Source organism: Astatotilapia calliptera, chromosome 18 (assembly GCF_900246225.1).
Source record: "Astatotilapia calliptera chromosome 18, fAstCal1.2, whole genome shotgun sequence".
Classification (NCBI taxonomy): Eukaryota; Metazoa; Chordata; class Actinopteri; order Cichliformes; family Cichlidae; genus Astatotilapia; species Astatotilapia calliptera.
Window position 1 is genome coordinate 6386754 of NC_039319.1, and position 25320 is coordinate 6412073.

The 25320-nt window shown below is 38.7% G+C and overlaps 1 non-coding gene across 1 annotated transcript; it reads right to left on the reverse strand.

Annotated features, from left to right (window-relative positions):
* Positions 1-24968: 24968 nt before the first annotated feature.
* On the reverse strand, positions 24969-25055 carry trnay-gua (transfer RNA tyrosine (anticodon GUA)). The gene is given in 2 exon segments: positions 24969-25004; positions 25019-25055. It is a non-coding gene; the product is annotated as a tRNA-Tyr (tRNA).
* Between the last annotated feature and the right edge of the window lie 265 nt (positions 25056-25320).

Sequence of the window (25320 nt, forward strand, 5' to 3'; positions counted from 1 at the left end):
CTTAGTCCTGTCAAAAGGAGTTTAGTCTTCTTTTTCTTTTCTTTTTTCCCACTATTGAGACACTGACCTCAGCTAATTTGAGTTGCAGGCTTGTCAAAAATAACTCTCAGCAACATATGACAAATGATAGGTTAGCCTTTTAAAGCAACACTGCTGTATGACCTGTTTAACTCAATTACTGTAGCATAACTCAGTAATTTCTCCTACTGCCCACCCAACCATCTCCATTAAACCCCCTTTGAAACCCTGCCCACCCAGTACTGCACATACACTGACATGCATGTAATCTGGAACTTGTGCAATGGGATCGTGTGAGTGTTTGAATATGAGGTGGAACAAATTTAAACAATGGTAAAATGGGGAGGAGGTGGAGTTGGGGTAGAGGAGTTTCTTTTTTCTGAACATTTTTTAAAAGTTTTGGAAAGAATAAGTTCATTTTTGTTCCAATGTGCAGTAAGACAAGAAGGGAGGACTTGGTCTCATGATAATTTTTTGGGAAACAGACGGAGCTGTGCTGTCAGGCAGTTGCACGGTGTGGTTAACATAATGGACCTCAGTGACCTCTGTAATAGCCGCATCACTCCAGAGTCAGTAGGACACCAATAAAAACATCAGTCATGCACAGAAGGTCAGGACCGTAAGGAGAAACTGCAACAGGATGACTCTTTTTCAGACAGCCTGAGGAATGGTGTTAAGCAAGGGGCACTGGTGTCTTTGTAATCAATAGTATGGTTTCAACAGTATTTAAAAAAAAAAAAGGTATAATTTGCATGACTTGAATTGATAAAAATATGTATAAAAATTATTATTTTTGCTTTGGTGCTAGACTCTTTTTCTAAAAATGGGTTTCAAACTCTGTCTTTTTTAGTGGTATTTGCTGCGTGGTCTAGATAGGATTTAAGTTAACGTAAATGTGTTGTCTCTTTCTATAAAGTCAAAGGAATGAAAACCTCTTGGTGCAGCTTCAAGGCGCACAGCTATGGATTCATTCATCACCTTGACCTCCACATTCTTGCTTTTGGCTGAACAAAGAACTTCACACTGCTTCCTTCTTTGCCTCTAAATTTACTGTTGCCCACTAATTCAGAATAGCTGCACATAAACGTAATTCTTAAGAGACAAGGTTGGAGAGGGGGCCAGTTCACGGGCACAGTTCTGCATGTGTACATGACTAGTGTGAATGGTGCGTCACAGTGTTGGCTGTGTGTGTTGACAGGAAACGAGGAGTACCCCAGGGCTCCTTTCTTGCCCTGGCTCAGACTTCAGGACAGAGAGGAAGGGGGGTGGCTCTCTCCAAGTCTGGAAAAACAATTCCCAGAGACCTACAAACAGCCAAAAGCAATACAGCCACAGGGAAACCTTGGCCACGTTCCAATGCTAACAATTAAAATGAGCAATGTGTTAAAAACCATGCAAGAGGTGACTAAGACTCATTAATTTATGACAATATTCTTGGCTTTCAAGAGGAGTGAGTGATAGCTTAAAAATACACAGTACGATTCAGCCACAAAACAGAAACGGGGTCCTGAAGAGGTAACATGTTGTTGAAAAAACAAAAAGACTTCTTTGCTTGATTGCCTTTATGAAATGTAATAAAAACAACTCAGTCTTGTTAAACATATATTTGATTATCAAAGCAACACAGTGATACTTCATGACTTCTTGAGACTCTCAGAAGAAGTTGAATAGTATTGATTCAGCAAAGCGGATTATGGTGTGTGTAGTTGTAATTCGTGCAGCAGAAGAAATGGACTCCATGATGTCATAAAGCAATGTCCATGCATGAGTAAGGGTGAAGATCGTGTATATTTAATCATTTACATATTAAGACTTTTGAGAGAGTCCTCTGTGTGAGTAGCGTTTTGCACCCTTTGCCTGATATGCACGGTGTTTGCAATATTTCTTGATTCAGCAGTTGCTGTTTATATGCATCGGCATTGAGTGACTGACACGCAATGTCATGTAGAAAAAAAAGGAACCATCAAATCTCTCTAAGAAAGATCTGAAGCAAAACAAGGTTTGAAAATGATTTATTTTTTCAGGTCAGAAATTAGACGTCTCATTTAAATGTCTCATTTAAATAAACTGCATTGTAAAGTATGAGTATTTATTTTAAGTCTAATCTATTTGTGAACTGTGCGTTTTTTTATTCTGCTGTCATATAAATTTAACTTATCCCTAAGTTGCTTCTCTTTACATTTTATTGATCTGATTAAAATTTTCATTAAATTACTCAAAAACAACATTATGTCTAACAGCAAAATTTCCAGATTTCTAAAGAGGCTGATTTAATGTCAAAGCATCTCTTGAGCTACAAAATGAATGCACCCTTAGTCACCTTGGTGAGGCAGTCTTGTCTCATGAAAAACAAAAACTGCCTGCTTGGTGACAGACATCTAGAAAAGTTGGCTGAAAACAAAAGTGTTGTCAGTCACCTGATTCGAAAGTGACTTTATGTGCCAAATCAAACCAGCACGCTCTCTTTAACATGTGGCAGTTTTTTTTCTTAAAAGCTTTTCTGAACCCGTCTTTCACAGGAAGAAGAGAAGACAAAATTTGAAACTACTTTAAAAATATTTACTTCTTTGTTTTGGTGCTTTTTGAGTAACCTTGGTGATATAACTATTTACCCCTGCTTTATCTGAGAAGAAGCAGGCAACCATTGCAGAAACATTACTCGTTAATAGACAAAGACTTTTGTCATTGTTTAATCATTAAATTCTTAATGGAATAAATACAAATCTTATACTACTGCAAAGTATTGTGCTCTGTCTAATCTTCGCTTATAAGGGGGAAATGTCATGGGCAGGAAAACATACATAGAGACTTCTGCAAATATTTTAAATGGCACTGTGAAGTAGTCAGACTCAAACGTCAAGGAAGGTGGTAGGGAAGCAGACTACGCAGACATTTCAGGTTTCCAAAGGTGAGCAATTTATTTACAGTGAATTCAACTCAAATCAACTCAAATCAACTCAAATCAAAAACCGCAACAGCTCACTTCTCCTCTCTGCTGCATCTGGTAGAGACTGGCTTTAAATGGGGCCATCAATTTCCCTCTAATTGCCCAGCCAGTACCACTCACTCAAACTGAGGGATCTAAAACTCTACACAGATGATCTAAAAAACACAAAACCTCTTCACACTTCTAATATGCACATTTACACAACTAAATTGCGGTATTAACGAAAGGAAAAACATTCAACAAATCCCTTTAAACCTTAACACAAACAAAAGGAAGCATCTCTATGGAAAAAGAAACCCCTCCACTTGGTTTGACCTGCTGATGTCATGTGTGACATCATCAGGATTTTAAAATGAGGAAATGCCAGGTGGGTATTTCCCCACACCTGACCCTCATGAAGACTGAAAAGACAAACAAAGTTAGTATGAAACGTGTAACTGAGTATTTGCCTTAATTTGCAGAATGTTTGATTTGCCGGCAACAGAACGCTTACACAAACAAACCCGGGATAGTGAGTGAAGCAATGTTACTTGACAAATAGCAAATCATAGCAAATAAATAGAAACAGAATAATGTGTATAATGTGCAAAAAAAAAAAAAAGTCAACACATATGGGACAAATGGAGAGCATTGCAACTGCTCATACACTTTGTCACAGGCACATACTAAACAATTTGTGTGAGTAACCTGTAGAGAGGTAAACTGTTGGTGTACTAAAGCATCCTGTTTTGCTAAATCTCACAGTGAGACACACACGCACATCTACACATTTGTGATGCCTTGTTTGTGTCCACAACATCTGTCTTGCTCCCTAGTCCAACCAGACACGCTATAAAATATGTATGTGATATGTCAAAAACAAATGGAAAAAAACCTCCAGCAGCTCAGCTGTTCATTTATTAAACATGGCTGCTCCATGCATCTTCGCTTTGCTTGTATTACTACCTTTACCTACTGCACTCGCGCTGCAGACATAACACTCTGTCATACAGAAAAAAAATACACTGTGGCTGGCTTGCCCTGCAAGATGTACAAAGCAGCAACACAACTCTCATGTAAAGTGTTCATTAAGTGTCAAATGTTACCAGTACGGTATCAGTGCCTTGTTACACCAGCTGCTGCAAAAACTCCCATTTGAAAGAGAGAAGAGTTTGTGTAAGGTGGAAGAGGCATGTGGAAGCCTGTTTTTTGGTCTTTTAATTGTTTTCAGCTTGTTAATAGTGCTTTCATAGACTGTTTTGATTAGCTTCGGACATCAGGTCAGGTTAGTTTAGGTTGGGTACGGTTTAGGAAAAGATGACAGTTATGTGCCCATTCACACTGGTAAACTTAACATTGAAACATTATGAGAAATTATACCCATCAAGGGGCCCCAATAAAGCACATTGTTGGCTATAATATATTACTGTAATCATATTACATTTTTCAGTAACATAGTTATGTATTACTCTACAAAATTCAGTAGTCACATTACAGTTAGAATTATGCCATTTCCTGCATGACACGGTATGGCAGGCCGTGGTCTGGCGCGCGGCTGCCGGGGAGGCGGACACACCTGAGCGGCATCCGAAATCACGCCTCGCCGGTTTCTCCGTCTGCCTGAATCTGTTCCTGTTCCCCAGAGGAGGACAGCCGAGCCGGAGTTCGGGGGCGCAAGGTACCTGCTCAGCCAGAGCCGGACGTCGGGGCGAGCAAGGGTCCTGCATGCCGGCCCCCTGTCAAGCTACCTGGGAGCCTCAAATCATGGCTGCGACTGCTCCGCCGCCGCGGGCGGCCTTCGCTCCGGCTCCATTGCTGCCCCTGACCATGCGGCCGGCCGCCGAAATTCATTATCGCTGTGGGACAAGCGGCAGCCAACACGTCCCCGCCGCTGGGCGATGCAGACGGTCGGGGGCTGATGTTTGTTGTTGTTGGTGCGTGTTCGGCTGGCGGCTGAAAAGCTGCAGCCGTATCTGTAAGACACAGAAACCAGTAATAAAGAGTATTCTGAAAAACGTGAATATGTGGTCGGGTCTGTTGTGCATCGTTTATACAGGTGCTTCCATTTTTCCCTCCCCAGGGCCAAGACATATAGAGGGGAAAAAAACCCTTATTTTGTTTCTTTTTCTGCACTTCTGCAAGAATGAGAGTGTGGTACTGTGGCATTCATTTTAAAGTTTCTTTGTGCTGGTTTTTAATAGGATAGGTATTTGTGTTGGTTGTGTGGGGCTGTAGCCTATAGGCTTATAATGTTAACTAGCAGTTATGAGACTATCAGATTATAGAGATTATGAGTGCATTTTGGGTCATTTACAGAGAAAGGCGAAAGTAGTGTAACAAATTTTTCATGGAAGTAAATTAGTAAATTAAGTAACATACTGCATTACTTAAGTGTTCTGTGTAATGTCTAATACAATGCATTTCTGAGTAATAACCCCAACACTGATCACAGCAAAGAGTGGTAATACCTCTAAAATTAATTTGCACTTATGTAATGTTTTTGATATGCTGCTTAGAGAGGGTGGTGACCCTCGAAAAGTAGAGCCAATGAGAACCACAATCAGAATCGCAAAATTTTTATCAGTTCCCATCTCAAAGTAGTGTAAGGAATTACTTTCTCCGTCACGGACTGCATTACATTTAAGAAAAGAACGATGTGTAATATGTTCCTTTTTTGAGTAACGGCCCTGACACTGTTTGACACCCTCCTGTATCCATATTTGATTCGCCCTAAGTGCTTTAATGCTGTTTCTACTACATGAAAAGCGGACATGCGTAAATGTTGACATGTTTCCCATTGCTTCAAGCCAACACGCTGCTGAATACACCTTGACTTTTGGATAATATCAATCTTCTCATCTCACTCCCAGCAAAATAGAAAATAAACATATTCCCTTGTCATACAGATTACCTTCCGTGACACCAAAAAACTATGCAGTTATAAGTACAGAGGTTTGACAACTTGTCGAAAGAGCTGAGGTGTAAGGCGTGGGAACAGTAACAGATGTAACAGACAAAGAAAAGAGCTTGACCTGCTGAGGCTCTGACCTCATAGCACCAACACTTCATAAGTAACAAGTCACCTCAAGGAAGTGTTGCACAGAGCTGCAATGAGTGTAGAGCAACAAAAATAAATACACACACATTCACATGCACTCGCAGAGCTGACAGATTTGTCCAGTATGTCAAAAGTCAAGCACACTCCCTGTAGCTCTGCTGGACAGCTCTGTGTCATTAGACCTGATTGTCCAGGGCTTCAAATTAGCAAAATTAGAAAAAAACAAAAGCAGCACATTACATTCCCTTTTGTATATCTGTTTGTAGTTAGGATGTGGATATAGTTAGCTTTTAAAATAACATTTTTTTAAAGATGGTGCATGCAACAGTCTACAGGTGAGTCAACATGTCAACGGTTCTTGTAGCAGATGCGCTCAAAGGTTTGTGAAAATGCCTGCAAAATTTGATCAAGGCCAAGTAAATAAACTAATAAGACTAATTCCAAGGCATAGCTGTCTGTGTTATTTTTTTTTTTTTTTCTTAGTAGGAAAATGAAAGGAGAGATGAGACACCAGTTCAGACAAGGAAAAAAAGAGTTGACACAGTTTGTCAAAGGTCAGAGTTAAAGGGAGCCACAAAGGCCACACAATGGCCAACTCTTACAACTGAGCAAAGCATTTATATGCAATCTAGCATGCAGCGTGACTGTTTCCACAATGTAGCAGTTCTCGGTTTTGTTTGTTTGTTTGTTTTTTTCAATTTTTTAAGTATTTTTTGTCTTTGTTTTATTGCTGCTGCTAAATAAGTTAAGTGACAATTCAGGTTCATGTGATTTGGTTTGTTTGTTTTACAAACATAGCTGAAAACCTTTGGTAGGGCACAATGGTTTACATATTAAATTTTACTGTAATAAACCTAAAAATGAAGAAGTTGCTGGGTTTAAAAAATGTGAAGCTTTCAGGGTGGGCTACGTCCCAAATGTTTTAAGATTCCTAATAACACCTAAAGAGAGCATTATGGAGGCACTGTGAGGTATGAGAGGATTTATTCCCAGCCCTAGCTCATCTGTTTGCTGCTTATTTTACAATCAGCTGGTGGAAGGAATTTGACTCAGACTCTTAATTTTAAAATTCAACATCACTTCTTTTAGATGAATCAGCCCTTGACTTAAGCAAAGTGAGTCCAAAGTTAGGCAGTTGACACGTTTTTCAGAATTTTAGATGTTCATCAAGAAAAGTTTGTGTTTTTCTCTCTTATAGATTCATCCTGCTTTGAGAAAATTATTATTTTGTATCAAGTGCTTGACCGAAAAAAAACTCAAACTGAGAAATATTTCAACCCAGACCAGGCAGGTGTTTCATGTGACTTACAACTCGGAGCTGCAAGTATTGCATCATTTTGTGAATGTTATGATTAATACAAGTGGGACAGAAGATGATTTTTTTTTTCTTTTGCTATCTAAAGCTTAATATAAGCACATGGACCTCCTGGAAAATTAACTTGAGGTTTGTGTGATTGCTTTAGCGAATATATTTTGTACACTTCATTGTTAGCCTGCAAGTGTGTCCATGCATGTGGTCAGCCAGATTGAAGGACAGGAAATTTGCATCTTAGAAGACTGCAGTGGAGCTAGAATTTAAAAAAAAAAACATGTATTTGCATGCAATGTGTTTGCCTTCTTTCTTGTTTGACCAATTAAACATGCTGCAATCAATAAGTGAGAATTTACTGATTGCTACAACAACAGCAATCAAAATAAAATTTTAATTAAATTGCAATAAAATTAAGAGTGTTTTAGTAAACCTTCAAAATTCTCTGAAAACTGAAAAAAGTATCAAATTTAAAATGAACAAAGAAACAAACGACTTCAAATGTTCACCACTAATGGTAAATAAAGGGTTTGATTTTTTTGCAAAGCACACTAAACATATGCTTTAAATGTCAAAAGAAAGCCTTAACATCACTCACTGTCCTATAATATGTGAAGAAAAACTAGGGTCAAAGGTCACAAGAAGCAGAAGTCCAGTCATAATCCTCTAATGAACATACACAGTTGATGACAGACATATACATCACCCAAATCCTCACATCTGTGTGACTGAGACAGATATATTGTGCAAAATGAGGGCCAAAGAGTCCTTTAACAAGACGAAAATATTTGCTTTTGTTTCTATTGGTGCAAAATTTTAAATGTAATTTTTTTTTTTTTTATAATGATATATTTTCTTAATCAGTTTTTTTTTCACTTAATCTACTGTGATCTTACATAACTATGACTAATGGATACACATTAGTTTCATAAAGGAAAAATATAATGTGAAAGATGAACTTGATGAGCTAGAACTAACTGTATGAGTCTAAGAGGGATCCCACACTGAGCTCTGTTTTATACCCTGAAATTAAAAATGGTTGAGGTTTTAACAGTACAACTAAATTACTTACTCTAGAACAAGGCTATAGTAAAGTGCCACCCAGTAGAAGTATAAAAGTTGTTACTCCATGCCAGCACAGCCCTCGAGCCTGTCTGCGCCCTCATCCATCATGATATCATGTGCAGACTGTGGATAAGACAGCTTTCAGGCAAAGCTGAGCCTGTCATCGCCACAGGGTTGGGGTCCAAGATACCCGCCGTGTGGTCCAGCTGTTTCTAGCACTCAACGTACCCACAATGGTTTGCTTGTGTTAGGAGCAAAGTGGGATACTTTTGCTCACAACATTTAAGCCCTTCCTCGAGACCTCTGATTGCGTCAGTGGTGCACAGCTGTGCTGTAGTGAGCTGACGGTGTATGCTGCAGCACATGTGAGTAAAACAGAGTAGACGGCTGCAGAGGTGTATATTTTTTCAGGTTTTTTTTTTTTTTTATCCATTTCCCCCATTTCAGTTGGCAAAACAACACATGCATGCTTGGGCAAAAAGCTTTTGCACAAAGACAGGAAAGAAGGGCAAGAGAGGATAGCAGTGCTTCCAGTCCCAGTGCAGCATAGTCAGAGTTTTCAATTTGTTAAATACATCTCATTCCAAGTAGTGCAACATAAATTTATCTTTGATCATTTAGCTCCCATTTACTTGTTTTTTTTTTAAATTTGTTAAATGAGACATTTAGCAGATTTCATTAACAAAGACAAACTCAGTAGAAGCCAAGCATGGCCTATACGGAAACTGCCGTGTTGTTTTAAATACCATTTCATGACACCGGGTTAGACGAGGTTTTCCACCTAAGTTCGAGTCTCAGCTCCCAGTTTGGTTTGTTTTTTCTTTTTGAGAAACCTGTGGTGTGTGCAAAGTTGTTAAAAGGGCAGAAACAGACTGTGGTAGGGAGGTTTGTCCAGTAATTGCAAGGTTAGCAGTTTGACCCTGTGTCCCTTAACACGCTTAAGTGTCCTTGAATCCAAGTGGTTCCTCATGACAAATCAGCACCATGCGGGCATGTCTGTGTGTGTCTGTGTATACAACATTAAAGTGTATATTTACAATTTGAATGCATTTTGCTGCTAATTTTTAAGGTTTAAACAAAGATACTTGAGTATATATAATTCAGTACATAGCATGGATTATATATAATCTATATTATATTTAAGAGAAGAGTTTATATTACATATAAGAAAGTATATATTATATATAGGGCAAGAGCTATACACAGCAGGAATTTTGGAAAGAATAGTTATAACATATTTTGCAAATACTCATCTCAAAAATCCTTCTGATTTAAGTTTCTATTCATGTCAGCAAATAGGAAAATGATTCCTATCTGATGGTTTAAAGAAAGAAATAGATGGTCCTTTGAGACTGAAAGTAGCAAGTTTAGAGAATTCGGTCACTATTTCTCTGTGTTGTGCAAACCATATGTTTATCGGGTATTAAGGGGAGGGACTGCATTTACAGGAAACAGGGCAGGAGCATGAGTGCATCGTGTATAAAGAACATGTATCAGAAAGCACTTAAGCACAAACCCAACGACTTCCAACATCAAAATGGAGTGTCACGCAGGGACAATTTGATTAGCAAACCAGAGAGATACCAAAACCTGATTTGGCTAATTTCTAAATAGGAAAAGCCAAGTTAAACACATTTCTCTTTCGTTGCAATTTGACGTTAACTTTCTGATTTCACACTCACCAATCTAGTACAAGAAATGAGAATTTGCCTCCGGACACGGTGGCGAGATGAATTGGACAGATATTCCTAAGTGGATAACAAACCAACGCCATGTCTAATCAAACCTTCGCTCAGTGTAAGAAAAAAAAAAAAAAAAAAAAACTCAAGAACCGTGACATTCCAACAAATGGGTTAATTACTTTTTAAAAAGCTGCCACTTATACGCATTTGTTTCTTTTCAACTGTGAGTCTTAAGGTTCCTGTCAAGGGTTGTTGGGGCCATAAGATTCACTCTAAATGTAAATAAGTGGCGTATTAAATGGCTGTTAGCCACACGCTTGTTGTAGCAGGAGATAAACTGTGTAGCCTGTTCTCCAAGGGGTCGAGTCCCTAATTAACCCAAAAGTCTTTGTCATTTTCTCATTCGTTTATGGAAACGAATTCAGTGCGGCACCACACAGAGATAAATGTGGGTTACTTAAGTCTCCTCTGCCTCTTCTTCCGCCTCCTCTCATGGCTGATTTATAACAGATAGTGGTGAATATAGGTAATGCAGAGATAAAAATGCTCATTAAGAGTTGAAAGTAAAACAAAACAAGCTGATCAGAGATAAAAAGTTACTTTCCTCCACTAGGAGGATTTGGAGATCTCAGCCTTGTATGGTGAATGATGCCGCTGTATGTAGATATTTAGCAGCATTTTCCTTTATTTGTGGAACATCAGGAAACATGGCATGACAGAGACTGAAGGTCATGAGATGTAGGATGGACAAAGAGGGAAGAAGAATCGCAAATGAAGGAAGATAGATATGGAAGAAAAGAGTGGATGAGGAATAACTTGATTCAAATCTACAGTTTTGCAGGTATGGTGATGTACAGTTTGTGCCTTAACCTGCTGAAACACCATTCCTCAACCTGGGGGAATAATCTAAATTGCATCAGCGAAGCAGTAGCACCATCGAAGCTGAAATTCTGATTCCAAGATAAGACAAATGGAAAGATTAATATGGTGAAGTAGATTATGTAATGCTGTGTTACTGTTCAAAACTCCGATAAGTGCATGCATTTAACCTTGAAGACATCGGAAAGCAGAAAGGACACTGCAAAGACAAAGTAGAAGGAAAGCCAGTAGTAGGAAAAAGCAACATAAGTGAACAGGAAATTTAAAAAAAAAAAAATTTAATTATCAGAACTAATATCAGAACTCCAACTTCCTATGATGACCAGCTTTTCACCTGTCACCAGCAATTTGGCTGCCGACACTGCAGGAGTTTGGGGTTTTAGATACTGCTGGCCTGTCAACTAACTAGCTACTGTTACAAAAGCTAGTTTAAAAGCACACTTGCGAAAATTCTAAAATATGACAGAACACAATAAATATTCTCGTTTGGCCTTTTGAATGTCTTCAAAATCCAACTTTCTGAGATGTTACCTAGATGAAAAAAATGATCATATATTTAATTTTTACTTATGCTTTTGCGATGTGACACTGTAAATCAAAAAGGCAGTGTTCATGTACAATCTTGGTGAGATTAACTAATTTATACTGACTGATTTTTATTTCAGTATTTTATTTAACTAATCCAACTGTTCGCGGCAGATAGGCGCCCCTTCCTGGTCCTGCTGGAGGTTTCTTCCTGTTAACAGGGAGTTTTTCCTTCCTACTGTCGCCAAAGCACTTGCTCCAAAGGTGTCATGATTGCTGGGGTTTTCTCTGTTTTCTTTGTATAATTGTAGGGTCTTTACCATACAGTATAAAGCATCTTCAGGCAACTGCTGTTTTGATTTGGTGCTGTATAAATCAAATTGAATTAAAAAATTGAAAATTTAATTTAACTAAATATCAGTCTAAAAAGGTTCAGTCTGAATTTCTCAAAGATACCAACAGTGCTGGCTTTGTCTCCAGCTAACACAACTTCACACAACGCTATTGCAGACAGGCAGGCAGGCAGGCACACACTTCCCTCACTAGGATTCAAACACATGAACAGTTACTGACGTTGAACACTGCCATTTTATGGGGAATTTCAAGAGATCAATAAAGATCCTGTTTCAACAACACTGATCTGTTAAACAGTTATGATACATGTTCAGCTGGCCAGTGCAGATATAACTTTAGCTGTTTAGCTATTAGCAATTACCCAATGGTCACATTAGCCACTTGTTAAATTATCATTATTGTAGCAGGCAGCGGCTGTGGCTAATAATAAAACAATGCACTGATATTGGAACCAAGACAGCAAGCGTTATCAGTCCTGCCGGCATTAATAGACAGTGTTAATTTAATAGCATAACACAATGAGCAAAGTCTATCAGCAACTAGACAGACACCTACCTGAACAACTCTATTTGATCAGCAATGAAAATATGGTACAACAGACGCACAGCACACCGCAGACAACCTAGAAAAAAATTGTCTTTTATGTACTACTTAGGGTAATGTTTCACATATATTTTGCATGTTATGTAAATTTGTTGGGTTTTTTTCTTTTTGTCACTGCATCTGACAACTTAAAAATAGTGAAACATTAACACAGCCATCACGACCAGTCAGGACTACTGACACTCTGATATCACGGGTCAAAACGTCTATTTCCAGGTTGCAAAAACATTTTCCAAAAGCTATGTGTGCAGTGACCTAACATTGCCTTCTTGTGCACAAAAGGCAAAAATGCCAAATGTACAGGAAAAAGTTTTATTTTAAAAACATTTCCATGTGCATGTCTATGAGCCTTCTGTAAATACGGTATTGCATGTGATAACAGAACAAAGGTGTGTGTAGGAGTACATCATGAAGAGCTGTGCTGTAGCAATGCTGTCGCTTCTTCTATCGCTCACAGACACACACATACACAGTCACATTTGTGCGATGAGCCCTTTGGTGGACTTTCCTCTCAGCGGGGTTTCGCTCTCCCTCAGCACTGAGCCGACACACGCTGCAGAGCGCTGACAGCAACACACTGATGTCTGTGTCACGGCTTCCCTCTCGCCTTTTGCTTCATTTTGACTGCTGCAGCAGACTTCCTGCACACTCCAGGTCTTTATCAGCATGCATTCTTGTGATTGTATTTTACATTTTTCATTTGGTATATGTTTCAGTGTACGATTCTGCAAGGCTGACAATGGATGGACAACCTACCCTTCAGGTAGGGTGCAGAAAATGAAGAATATATTAGGACATTGTCTAGTTATCACTTACTGAATACACCATTTTAAAACAGTACAATATGTTCAATATGCAGATGAACTTGACCAACTAATGAAAACACTGATTTTATTAATGCAGTTCCAAAAACTGTACTGTTTTGCAAGATCTCTAACAAGCAGCTTGTTGTTTTCAGTCCATCAAAATGAACTGAATATAACCAAATCCACAATACAGGTCACTTCTTGTAAGGTCTGTTTATCTTATGAACACTGCATCCCTCAGTAGTGACTAAAAGTAATGGAAGCTACAATCGACCGGCTTCAGACAGACTGAAAGGAAATTAATCGGTCAGGATAAAAATCACAAGTTTTGCTTCTGTTAAGGCAATAAATGAGATTAGATCAGTTTATTTAAAGGGTATGGTTATCTGTGGGTATGTAGTATTCTTGAACTGCTGGGTTTTGATTTCACTTGAATAAAAAAAGCAAGGCAAAGGGATTTGTTGCCAAGATTTTTTTTTAAATCAATCTCCTTGAAATAAGTGTTTGAAATTTCTTTCTCTTCTAATTGATTTTTGAAGAGTTGTTTTCATCTTAAAAAGTGCAGGGGTTTGTGTGAGAGTACAAGAGACCTGAGGTTATATTTATTTTGGAAATCTTTAGGAAATATGACATGGCACTGATACACATGGCATACATTTAGGAATCCATGGAAAGACGCATTGTGTGTCTCTTTAGGCTACATATGACTTTTCAGTCAGAGTAAGCAAACATAAGCAGACAGAAAGATAGGCCCTCAGGTGTTCATACATCCAGACTTCCAGGTGGATGTGATTTTAACATCTGTTTAAATAAGGATATCCACCACTAGAGACTGGGATTTCACGCTCAGCTGCTTTAAATCCTTTTAAAGATGCTGCAGCTCCTGCTAGCCTCCCCACAGAGATAGCATGGCTTTAGCGGCAGCAGCGAGGTCGTTTCTCTGTTCTGACAGGACAAACGCAAAGCAGTCAGTGGCTCATTAGAGAGCAGTGCCCCGAGGGCTCAGCTCCACTTCTCCAACATGATGAGGAAAAAAGAGGGACACTTAACCACATGTGGACTCGCTCGCTGAAGTGTGTATGAGAGAGAGAAATTATGGTACAGTGAAGAAGACAGTGAGAGGCTGACAGAAACAGATGTGGTTTAGCAGGGATGAAAAACATCAGCTCTCTCTGAGGAGAATGTGTCCCCAACCAAACCCTCCTAATAATCTTCTTGAACAGGCCAGAACAAGACTGTGTACCTTACTAATAAAATGTGAATATTGCCTGTGAATGATATCAGTGATGCAAAAGCTATCAGTGATAGAATGTGAACGCATTATGTTTATGTTTCTACTCTACATGAGTGAATGTAAGGCATACAGGTCTCTACATTATGTATGTTATGTTACTGTATTTCTTTTTTCTATTGGTTTTACATATTTATTCCAAACATGCTTATATGTAACTTAACGGTGGTCAACAGCAGGTATTCTGGGGTGTGTGGGCAAGTGCTATTACACCTTCCAAAAGGATTATAGATTTTTTTTACGATTATTTTTTGTCATTGTTGCCTTTGATAGTGGAGATTTGACAGGAAAGCAGGGAAAGATGCACAGCCAAAAGGTACAGGTCAGACTTGAACCCAGGCAATGACATTTCAACCACATGAGCTAAACTAGCATGCAGCAGAATACGGATTTAAATAAAAGCTTAGCAAAAGCTGTAAAATTGACAAACCTATGATACAGGCACAATCACAATATTAGTCTTGCACACTGAAAAAATGGTTACCCAGTGTAAATGTGATCTTTAAGTCTTTGCAACCATCCATATGTAAAAATGGCAGCTTGTGTATCTGTGAGACATGAGCAGCTTTTACACAACAGAGGTACAAACTGAGGTTAAAATGTGTTCACTTGGAAATATTTATTGATGTGGTGATGAGGCTGGTCACATCTGACAAGTGCTGATTGCTCCAGCTTCACCACATGAAATCACCTTATCTGTCTTCTTTAAAATGTACTTTTCTGCCCTAATCAACAGTGGACTAATAATCCCTCTAAGCTGCATTTGTTGCAGCTGTTTTCAGCACAAAGAGCACAATTAGTCAGGCAGCACAATATATACACACACACACACACACACACACACACACACACACACACACACACACACACACACACAGAGTCTGTGTGAGGTAAAGGTTGTCACAAACATATACTTGTGTTTCTGAGACTCATTAGATTATGTATGTTTGAGGTGGTAGAAAACTGATTACTTCATGAAATTTGTAACAAAAAGCTGTAAAAACATTTTTTTTATGTTGTGCTTGCTCCAATTCTGAGGCAGTCTGAATTATTCATATTCAGACAAAGACATTGAATTAACCACGCCAGAGCCAGCGTAGCCTTAAGATGGAAAACTTCACAATTCAATTTAGCATCCGTCTCATGAAAGAAGCTATTCAGCCCTGGGCCAAACATATTTACAAGTTCACAAAAGAAGCAAGGAAACGTGAAGTTGTAAAACCTGTTTTGCTGATGCACATTTTAAACTTGCATTTGTTTAGTTTAGTAAACTATTTAATGTGTATGGTGACCAAAGGGTATGTGCAGAAGAAATAGATGGCATACGGTTAGGAAAAGGGTGTCCAGAAATATTATGTAAGATGCTTTTTTTTAAGAATTTATTATGTGAATGTAAATTCAGATTATATATTTAGGAATATTTATGAGTTTAAATGTGCACAGGTTGCACCATTGCAAAAACACAAAAAGAGTTTGCTGAATCAACAACAATCAGCTGCTTGGAGCAGACACATCCATCCATACTGTCCGGTAGTTAAGTCAGACGTCATTAGCTGTGTCTGGGTCCAAACTGTGCTGCAGGTCCCTAAGTCACTGCGGCATCACTGAGAGTTTAAAACACTGTCTAAATTCTTTCATCTGTAATAAAATGATCCGTGTGGCTGCTCTACCAGGTGTAACTATTAAGTTTAACATCCAGGCATCCATGAAAACCGAATTTTTGAAATTTAACGGAGTTAGAAGTTAGCAGGGAGTTAGCTTGCTAGCTTCCATCTAAATATGATATACCATGTTCTGACTGAGAGATTTATGAAACAAATTAAGACATACAGCTAGACATTAATATACTGCTGCATGGGCTGGGCTGTAGTTACATCTAAGGTTTAAAATGATTGGCGACAATAAAAGCCGAGAGAGGCCGACAGTGATCACTGACTGTTTTTAGGGGCAAAGCATTAAAACGTGTTTAAAAAAAAACAAAAACCTTTATTAAACGCAGAGTAGTTTAGCAGGATTCATCATGTCATCATTTAAAGACCAGGTGACAGCTGACAGGTCTGGCCCGGATCTGGTGTCAAGCCGGCACTCCTGGCTGACTTCTGGCATGGTAAGTGGTATGTCATCCAGATATGGGCCAGGCCTGGCGTAGATGGCACTGTTTATGTGATGGTATGCCACATCTGGCCCATTTGTAGTTTGGTTTATGTGGCCCAGGCTCATATAAAACAGGTCTGGCCCGGATCCAGCAACAAACTGGCACTTCTGACTGACTGGTGTCATGGCAGAGTGTACGTCAACCAGATGTGGGCCAGGTCTGGCAATGATGGCACTATTTATGTTCATATTTTCCTATTTTAGTTGGAAGACCCAATGAACCAAAATATAAACAGCACTTGGTGACAACTTTGCTTTTAGCCTTTAACCCTCTGGTGTCCAGGGTATAATTGACTGTTTTTGACTACTTTTGATTTGGCCTCTATATTTCACCTTTAAAAACTGTTTATCTTGCCAATCTGTTATTTTCTCATTTTGACATACTGTATCAGCACCATTTATCTAAATTCAGACAAAATTTAATATGGTACTATTTACCTAAAAATGCAGCCAAGGCTCAGATGCTTTTTATATAACCATTTAAAACTATTTACAGAACAATCAAGTGTTCTGCATCAAATAAGAAGGCACACAAATTATTTATGCAACTCCAAAAATAGTTTGTGTCCACTATAAGACAGAGGAGAACAGCACAGGGATAAATCCTGCAGGTCTGACAGCAGGTGTGTCACTCCTGTTTTCCATGTGGAGACAGCATTTACATCTGCCTTTGGTGGCTTTTTTACAGCAACTGTGACATTCACTAGTGGAACTGACACACAAAACAAAATGATGACTACACTACACACTAACTACACTAGACAACACACTAACTTGAGACTCCAAACACGGTAAACATCACAAATCTCTCACGTATCAAAACTCTCTCTCTCTCTCTTTCTCTCTCTTTCGCTGTTCACTCCTAAAACTTCCCCCTCATCCCAAACAACCAAATGCCACATGTTGCCATATCATTTTTTGATTGGTCGACATGGTACATTTTTCCAGCAATAGGGAAGGAGTGTTTTTTCTTTTTTGAAATGGAGACTCTGGGTCTGTCGACCCCAGAGGGTTAATCAGAAAGCCTTAAGATGGCTAGTTATGTATCAGGCTAATGTTTAAAGCTTTCACTTGAGTAAATTAACTCATATTACTGCTAAGGAATGTTAGCTAAGTTCACAGCATATTCCATAATAGCGCTGCCATACTGCATCACACTCAGTGCATTTCAATCATTTCTCCAGCGAGTTTGATAGCTAGCAAAAAAAAACCTTGAAAAGACAACATTAAAATTCAAGCATTTTCAAGGTTTTCAAGCACCCGTATGAACCCTGCCAGCAATGTGTCTATAGCTGGCCCATGGCTGCACACAACTTACACATGGCCCACGTACCGCAAAGAATAACGGCCCTTTGGTGGCCCAAAGGGCCGTTATTCTTTGCCGTATGTGGGCCATGTGAAAGCGCATTGTGTGGGCCAGATCTGGGCCATACCAATTTTGCAATGTGGGTTTTAACACTTTGTCTTTGTCAGTCATATCGCTGTGCAACCCTGTTCTCCCTTAGGTCGTGTGAGTAAAACTAAACAGTGAACAACTCATTAATTTATTCATCATAAATAAATCCGAAATTTTTCCATGGGACTCGATAAATTATGTAATGTGAGTGCATGTTTTCCAACCATGCTCAGAAGTTACCATTATTAGTGCTGATTATTCAAACACATTTTGCCACATAAATTACTAAATATCAAGAAATGACTAGAACTGAGAATATTTTTTTAGTGTTTTTATTTGCAACTTAATGCGTTGATCTTTCTCATGCGTGATTCTGAAATATCAGCTTTTAATGCTGTAAAGAAAAAATAATATAATGAATTATGATGGTAGATTTGAATCTTTTATAGTGGCATCAAAATGATTCTCTTTTAGTAACATTTTAGTGCATTTTGTAAGGAATGAATTAAATTAAATTTGAATTAATTTGACTTGATATATTCATGTTAGTCAGTCGTTCATCGTATCAGATCCCACACAAACACACACTCCTTGCATACTTGGCCACTGTCACTGGGGTCACATGAGCAAGAGTCTTCAGTGATTAGCACTGTCGCCTCACAGCAAGAGGGCACTGAGTTTTACTCTAATGGCTGGAGTTGGAGTTTTCCCTGTACCCTGGCCAGATATTCCACCTTCCTCACATGGTTCATGTGAGCGTGAATGGTTCTGTGTGTTGACATCTCTGATGGACTCGGGGTGCACCTCACCTAGTGCCCTCTGACAGCTGGGAGAGGCTCCAAACACCCACCCACTCTCTCTCCCTCGTGATGAGCAATTGCCTGTCATTTGGTGGGCTTGTTTTTTTTGTTTTTTTTCGTCATGCAACCCTTTCTGACTGTTGCTTCTTTGTAGGCTGAGAAAACATTAAGAAATAAATGTTTATTGGCTTAAAGTGTGAGTTAATTTTTCCTTTACTTTTTTTCCCTCCAGGTATGAGAAACCACAGTTTCCTGAAATTATATTAAATTGTGCTGTAACTACTGTGGTGGACGTGCAACAAAAACCATAACTGAATTTTCAGGTGTTGACTTTGCAAAGTATTATTTTCACCTTACAAAAACAACTACAAGCTGAAGACAGCTTCAGGATCTTTTTATTGTTCTCTGCATCTTGATATCTGCGCTGAGGTTAGCTTGAATTATACACTATATTACATTAATTATACAGAAGTCATATTTCCATGACAAGTGCATTAATTCAATTTTAATGCACTTTAAATTTTATTTATTTAGCGCCAAACCACAACAGCAGTCGCCTCAAGGCACTTTGTATTGTAAGGTAGAGCCTACAATAATACATACAGAGAAAAAAACCCAACAATCATATGACCCCCTATGAGCAAGCACTTTGGCGACAGTGGGGGAAAAAAACTCCCTTTTAACAGGAAGAAACCTCCAGCAGAACCAGGCTCAGGGAGGGGCGGGGCAATCTGCCGTGACCAGTTGGTGTGGGAAAAGGAAGACAGTGTAAAAGACATGCTGTGGAAGAGAGCCAGAGATTAATGACCAATGTGATTCAATGCAGAGAGGTCTAGTAACACATAGTGAGTGAGAAAAGGAAATACTCAATGCATGATGGGAATCCACCAGCAGTCTACACCTATTGCAGCATAACTAAGGGAGGATTCAAGGTCACCTGGTCCAGCCCTAACTGTAAGATTTAGCAAAAAGGAAAGTTTTAAGCCTAATCTTAAAAGCAGAAAAAGTGTCTGTCTCCCGAATGCAAACTGGAAGCTGGTTCCACAGAAGAGGGGCCTGGAAACTGTAGGCTCTGCCTCACATTCTACTTTTAAATACTCTAGGAACAACAAGTAAGCCTGCAGTGCTCATGAAGTGCTCGCACATTAACAATATATGTATGTCCCATAACATGCATTGTGTTGAATATCTTTGGATTAAGTTCACTTCTGTCTTCATCTGATCCCCTTCCTTCTCCTACTTCACCCATTTCTACATTATCTCCCTCTTCTTGTTGTTTCACTGTCAGCAAATTTGATATAATCAGTTTTTATTCTGTTTTTTTTATTAACGCTATCAAAGTTATGATTCATGACTTTTCCATCTTACCTTCACCAATCCCTATCTATACTTTTTTGTCTCATATTATTCCTCTCCCCTGGTAGTTCAAGGTCAGTAGCTTATCAGTGGGATTTCCCATCAACCCCATGGAGCAAGGCTCAAAGCAGGGGGCTAGCTGTCCTGATTAGCTCTCCCTGACCTTTGGTTTTACCTTTTCAGCAGCGTATTACCCCTTCTCTTCAATTCAATTCAATTTTATTTATATAGCGCCAAATCACAACAGCAGTCGCCTGAAGGTGCTTTATATTGTACAGTAGATCGTACAATAATAGATACAGAGGAAAAACCCAACAATCATATGACCCCCTATGAGCAAGCACTTTTGACTTTCTCCACTTTCTTGTTTCCAGTTTTCATAATTTTTCTTTTTCCTCTTCAGTTGTTCTTCTTTCTTCACCCCACTGTCACTTTTCTATTATTGATGCCTCCCTTCTTGCTATTCATCCATTTGATTGCAGGGGGTAGAACCAATTCCAGCTAACACAGGGCAATTGGCGAGGTACCCCGTGGACAGTCCATCGCAGAGTAACACAGAGGGACAAATATAGAAGCTCAAATCTACAATTGGCTGCGTCTCTCTTTTTTTATCTCTTTCTCTCTTTGCCATTGCAGCCCAGATTTCATCCCTTCTTCTTATTTTCATTTTCACATCCCATTCTGTTTTTCTTTGCCATCTACTCTCTTTGTGTTTCCATCTTTTCTTGCCAGAGCCGTTTACTGTAATTGAATTTGATTTACACACACACACTCACACAGTACCTTTCTCAAAACGATTTATTAATGCTGCTTCAGTAAAAGATGCGGTTGGTTTTTGACATGTAAATGGCATTCTGTGACTGGCGTGGTTTTGTAATGTGGTGGATTTTGTTTCTGTAGCTGGGTGGTCATGAAGTGAGTTTTGGCTGGAAGCATGTTTAAGGTTTTCCAGAGTTACGTCTGGTTTTAGAATAATTTATAAATTAAAATATTTTTTTTAAAAATGAGACACTATAAGTGCACTCAGAATTGTCTGGTATGAGACAAAATGGTTTTCTTCCATTACAAATGTGCTTGAGATAGCACATCTCTCCTAGGAATATATGAGACACGAAACTGTCTTTACACCCACAAGTCAAGTTTTATTCTGCCTCAGGTGCTTTAACTCACCAGGTGACCCCAAAGGAAGACCACACAACATCACAGCTGAGAAGGGAAAAAATCTCTTCCATGGGCATAGTTTGTCTCAGGATCCACAGGAAATTATGATTCGATCAACCTTGAACTATTTAAATGCTCATCATTGTTACATTGTCACATATGCACCATAGGTCCAGCTTCAAAGAGATTTAGATTCCGATTTTTAAAATCTTAAAAATAAAATTCATAGCTAAATAAAACATATTACAAGAATTACAGCAGAAGACAGGCTGCACAGTCAGTTCTGAACCATAATTTGCACAAATAGAACCTGTTCAGGTAGGGAAATTACATCACTGTTTATCTTTAAAGTGTTGGCAAAAAGACATGTAATTATTCAGACCTGCCACACACATAGAAGTTGTTATTCTGAACTGTAGTAATTTGGCAAATAGGTTTGAGTTCAAGCACGTGATTTTCTTTAAGCAAAACATAAGGCAGCAAATGTAACAGCAGTGAAAGATTTCAGTGTTTAAAAACCTCCAAAACTGACATTTCACTGACTTTTATTTGAATAAAGTGCAAAGGATTGCATAACCTTTCAAAGAAAAAACTCTTGCTGACAGAAGGTGGAGGTTGCCATGAGAGATTTATAAACATGGGAAAATTGAAGTGTTTGAAACCTCTCTTCCCATGTCACACAGACAGCTACAACAAAATTTTCCTGTGTTGCTTTGAAAAATTTGTTAACTGTATATCTAACTAGCAGACTCATAATTAAGATACAGATTTTATATTGTAGTCTCTTGTGTTTACTAAGATGAGAATTACCAACTTCCACGAAAGTCAAACCACATCTATGTGTCTGATATTTTTAGAGCTTGCGTCTGTGTGCGTCTGTTGGGATCTGTCAGTCCCTTTCATACCCTTAAATTTATCCAAATTCCCTTAAATCTCTGGTGCCTGTACGCAGTCTGTCTCCAGCTGTGCAGAGTGACTTTTCATCACATATGATTAATAGGTTCCACGGGCAATTTAATCGTTTACCAACAACTTATAATATTTGAAATTATATGGTGTTTTCAGTATTCTTATTTATATAGGACAAAACTTCATGAGAAGACAGGAATTTCCGTTTTTGATAACCGTCTGGTTCTGTGCATCTACATTTGTTTGAGTTACGGAATTTGCATTATGTGCATATGTGGGTTCTTGCAATAAATTGTTAGCAAGATTAATATTATCTGTGAATTTGGTTGATGACTGGGGATACTGTTGAATATTTGTTATTGGCTACTTTAATTTTAAATGATCGCCAGGTTTTTTAACTGAGGCTATAAATGTATAAAAAGATGCATTTTGAATAAACGTTCTGCAGATTTTTAAACCAGATGCCCTTTCAGACACAACCCAAAGAGATTTGTGCCTCCTCCTGCTCTCAAACCAGGGATTTTGTGAGGTGAATGTGCAAACCAGCACATTTTGTTAGGCCAAAATGAGTCTTTAAAATTGTAAAATGGTTAAAAAGAATGCTACATTTGTTGCTCTAATAACCAGGGGGCGTATCCAGTGAGGGCATTGATTGACAGCTTGCATATCAGTCCACGTGGGCTGCACTAATTAGACTGGAGACCAAACATCTACTGAGGATTTAGATTAGTTTGCTGTGGAAGAGAACTCTTTTTCAAAAACTATTTGACATTACGCACACATGGCAACTTCTGCCCTTTAATGGACATGTGCAAAAACAAAACAGCATGTTGGCAGGACAGAAGGATGAAGGCATGGGAGGAAGGTAATTGGTTTAAACCCACTTACCACAAAAGGTGGCTCTGTCAGCAGACTGAAACAGTCGAGGCAGTGTAGTCATCATAAGCTTTGGTGACAGTGTATCACTGCACACAAAAATCCGGATATGTAATGATGACAATTTATGTTTGGGATCAGTAACAAATGTCTGTATTTCCTTTTGCACAGACTAATTCTTGAATCAGACAGTTCATCACCAAGCTGACACTGTAATGGAAAAGTGAGTCATTTGGTGTTTATTCTGCATTTTCAGAACAGCGTTCACATAGCATGTTAGCATGTGGACTCTGTGTGGAGTGTTTTGAGACAGATTTTTTCTTGCCAGGTTGCTAGATGCCAGGGCTAGAGAGTCATATTTTTGGCAGCATGATAGCAGCAGACAGCTGGCTGACACTGGCGCTCAGAGATGTTAACCTGCCCAGACACTCCTTTTTACCTCAGGCTTAATGCAACCACTGAGCCTCCCCATGGGCGAAGGCCCACTCATACACATGCAGTATAATGAACATGTAATGAACAGCTAAACGCTGTAACAAAAAGCAGATTAGAAATTGTGCCGTTTCTTTTCTCTCAGATGTAGAGCACATGTGTTGAACTGAATGCCTGTTTAAACATTTGATGACTGGCTCTTTGTGACATTGCTGTAAATACATGCATTTTAGACCTATTTAATCATCTTTCTATCGTCACAGAAATGAAAATGCCTCGATGTGTTTTACTATTTGTATTTATTCTACAAACAGGGGTGGATTTTACTCACTGTATCATATATTATCACACACTCGTATCCAGCAAACATCACTCAGCATAAGTGTCAGCTAACTAGCTTTAAATGTAATGTAAAACATTTCCAACACTGACAGGTATCTATTGTGAAAGTTTAAGCCTTCAATTCCAGACTTGAAAACATTTATTTCTCATTAATTATGACAACATAACTGACAGACAGGCATGCTGACAGATACAAGTAGGCAGGCAGTCATCCAGGTAGGCAAGCAGAAACTCAGACAGACATGTACCTTCTCTTCTGCACTGTGAAACACCTCACAAGAATTTAGTGGATACAACTAATATTTAGCATAAAATTCATAATAATAAAGGCAGGGCTAACAGGAAAGTTTAGTAAAACGTTTAGCTGAAGGAATCCTGAATGCAACACTTACTCAACATTTACAAAATCAAAGGAACAACAGAAAGTAAGAAACAACTCAACTACTCTGTTATAACACATGTATTACCCCTCAAGGCCTCAGTGGCAAAAATGAATATGAATATTATCACCCAAACAAAATAACATATGCCTATCAGATGAAATTGAACCAGCAACCTAACAAATTCTGCTACAGTCTTCTGCTCAAAGGGTTGTGTTGTGTAGCCAATGCGGACAGATTATACACTTGCTCATTGTTTACCTCTTTTTGCTCTACGATGCAAATAACTTACTGGATTGTATTCACATGCTGTAGCTTTGTCTCACTTAAAATAATAATAAATTTGGAAAATGTTTGTATTTAATAAATTAAAGGAGTTTTTTCAAAAGGTCTATTTTCAGTGATCTAAAACAAAACCTATGTGTGTTCAAAAGGCCAAAACACACAAATTAAAGTAAAAATAATTAAATGACACAAAAAGCCTACTATTTAGCAAAGTATCTGTTTAAGTGTGGAAAGGCACAGAGTGTCACAGCAATCCTGTGTTAAGGAAGTATACATCACCTGGACCCAAGAAAGTTCACACATGTATCTATTACTACTAATGCTGCACATTTAGTACATTCACCCAAACAACATAATACACTCCTTCGAGCCGGAATTGAACCAGCGACCTAAGGATTTCTGTTCATGTCACTACAGTCCTCCGCTCTACCAACTGAGCTATCGAAGGGTTGTGTCTGCATGGCTCACTGTGCTTTATAGTCAATGTGCTGACAGAACATGCCCTCACTTATCGGTTGTGGGTGTACCTGCTAAAACATTGTGTTGATCCAGAGGCATTATTTCAACTGACCACTCACATTGTGATCACATGGAATAGCTGCGTCTCATTTAAAAAAAACAAATTAAAAAAATAAGAAATACTGACATAAAGGGAGCAGAAACATTGTTAGCATTACTGTGTACCACGCACCAACTACACACTCAGTACTGTG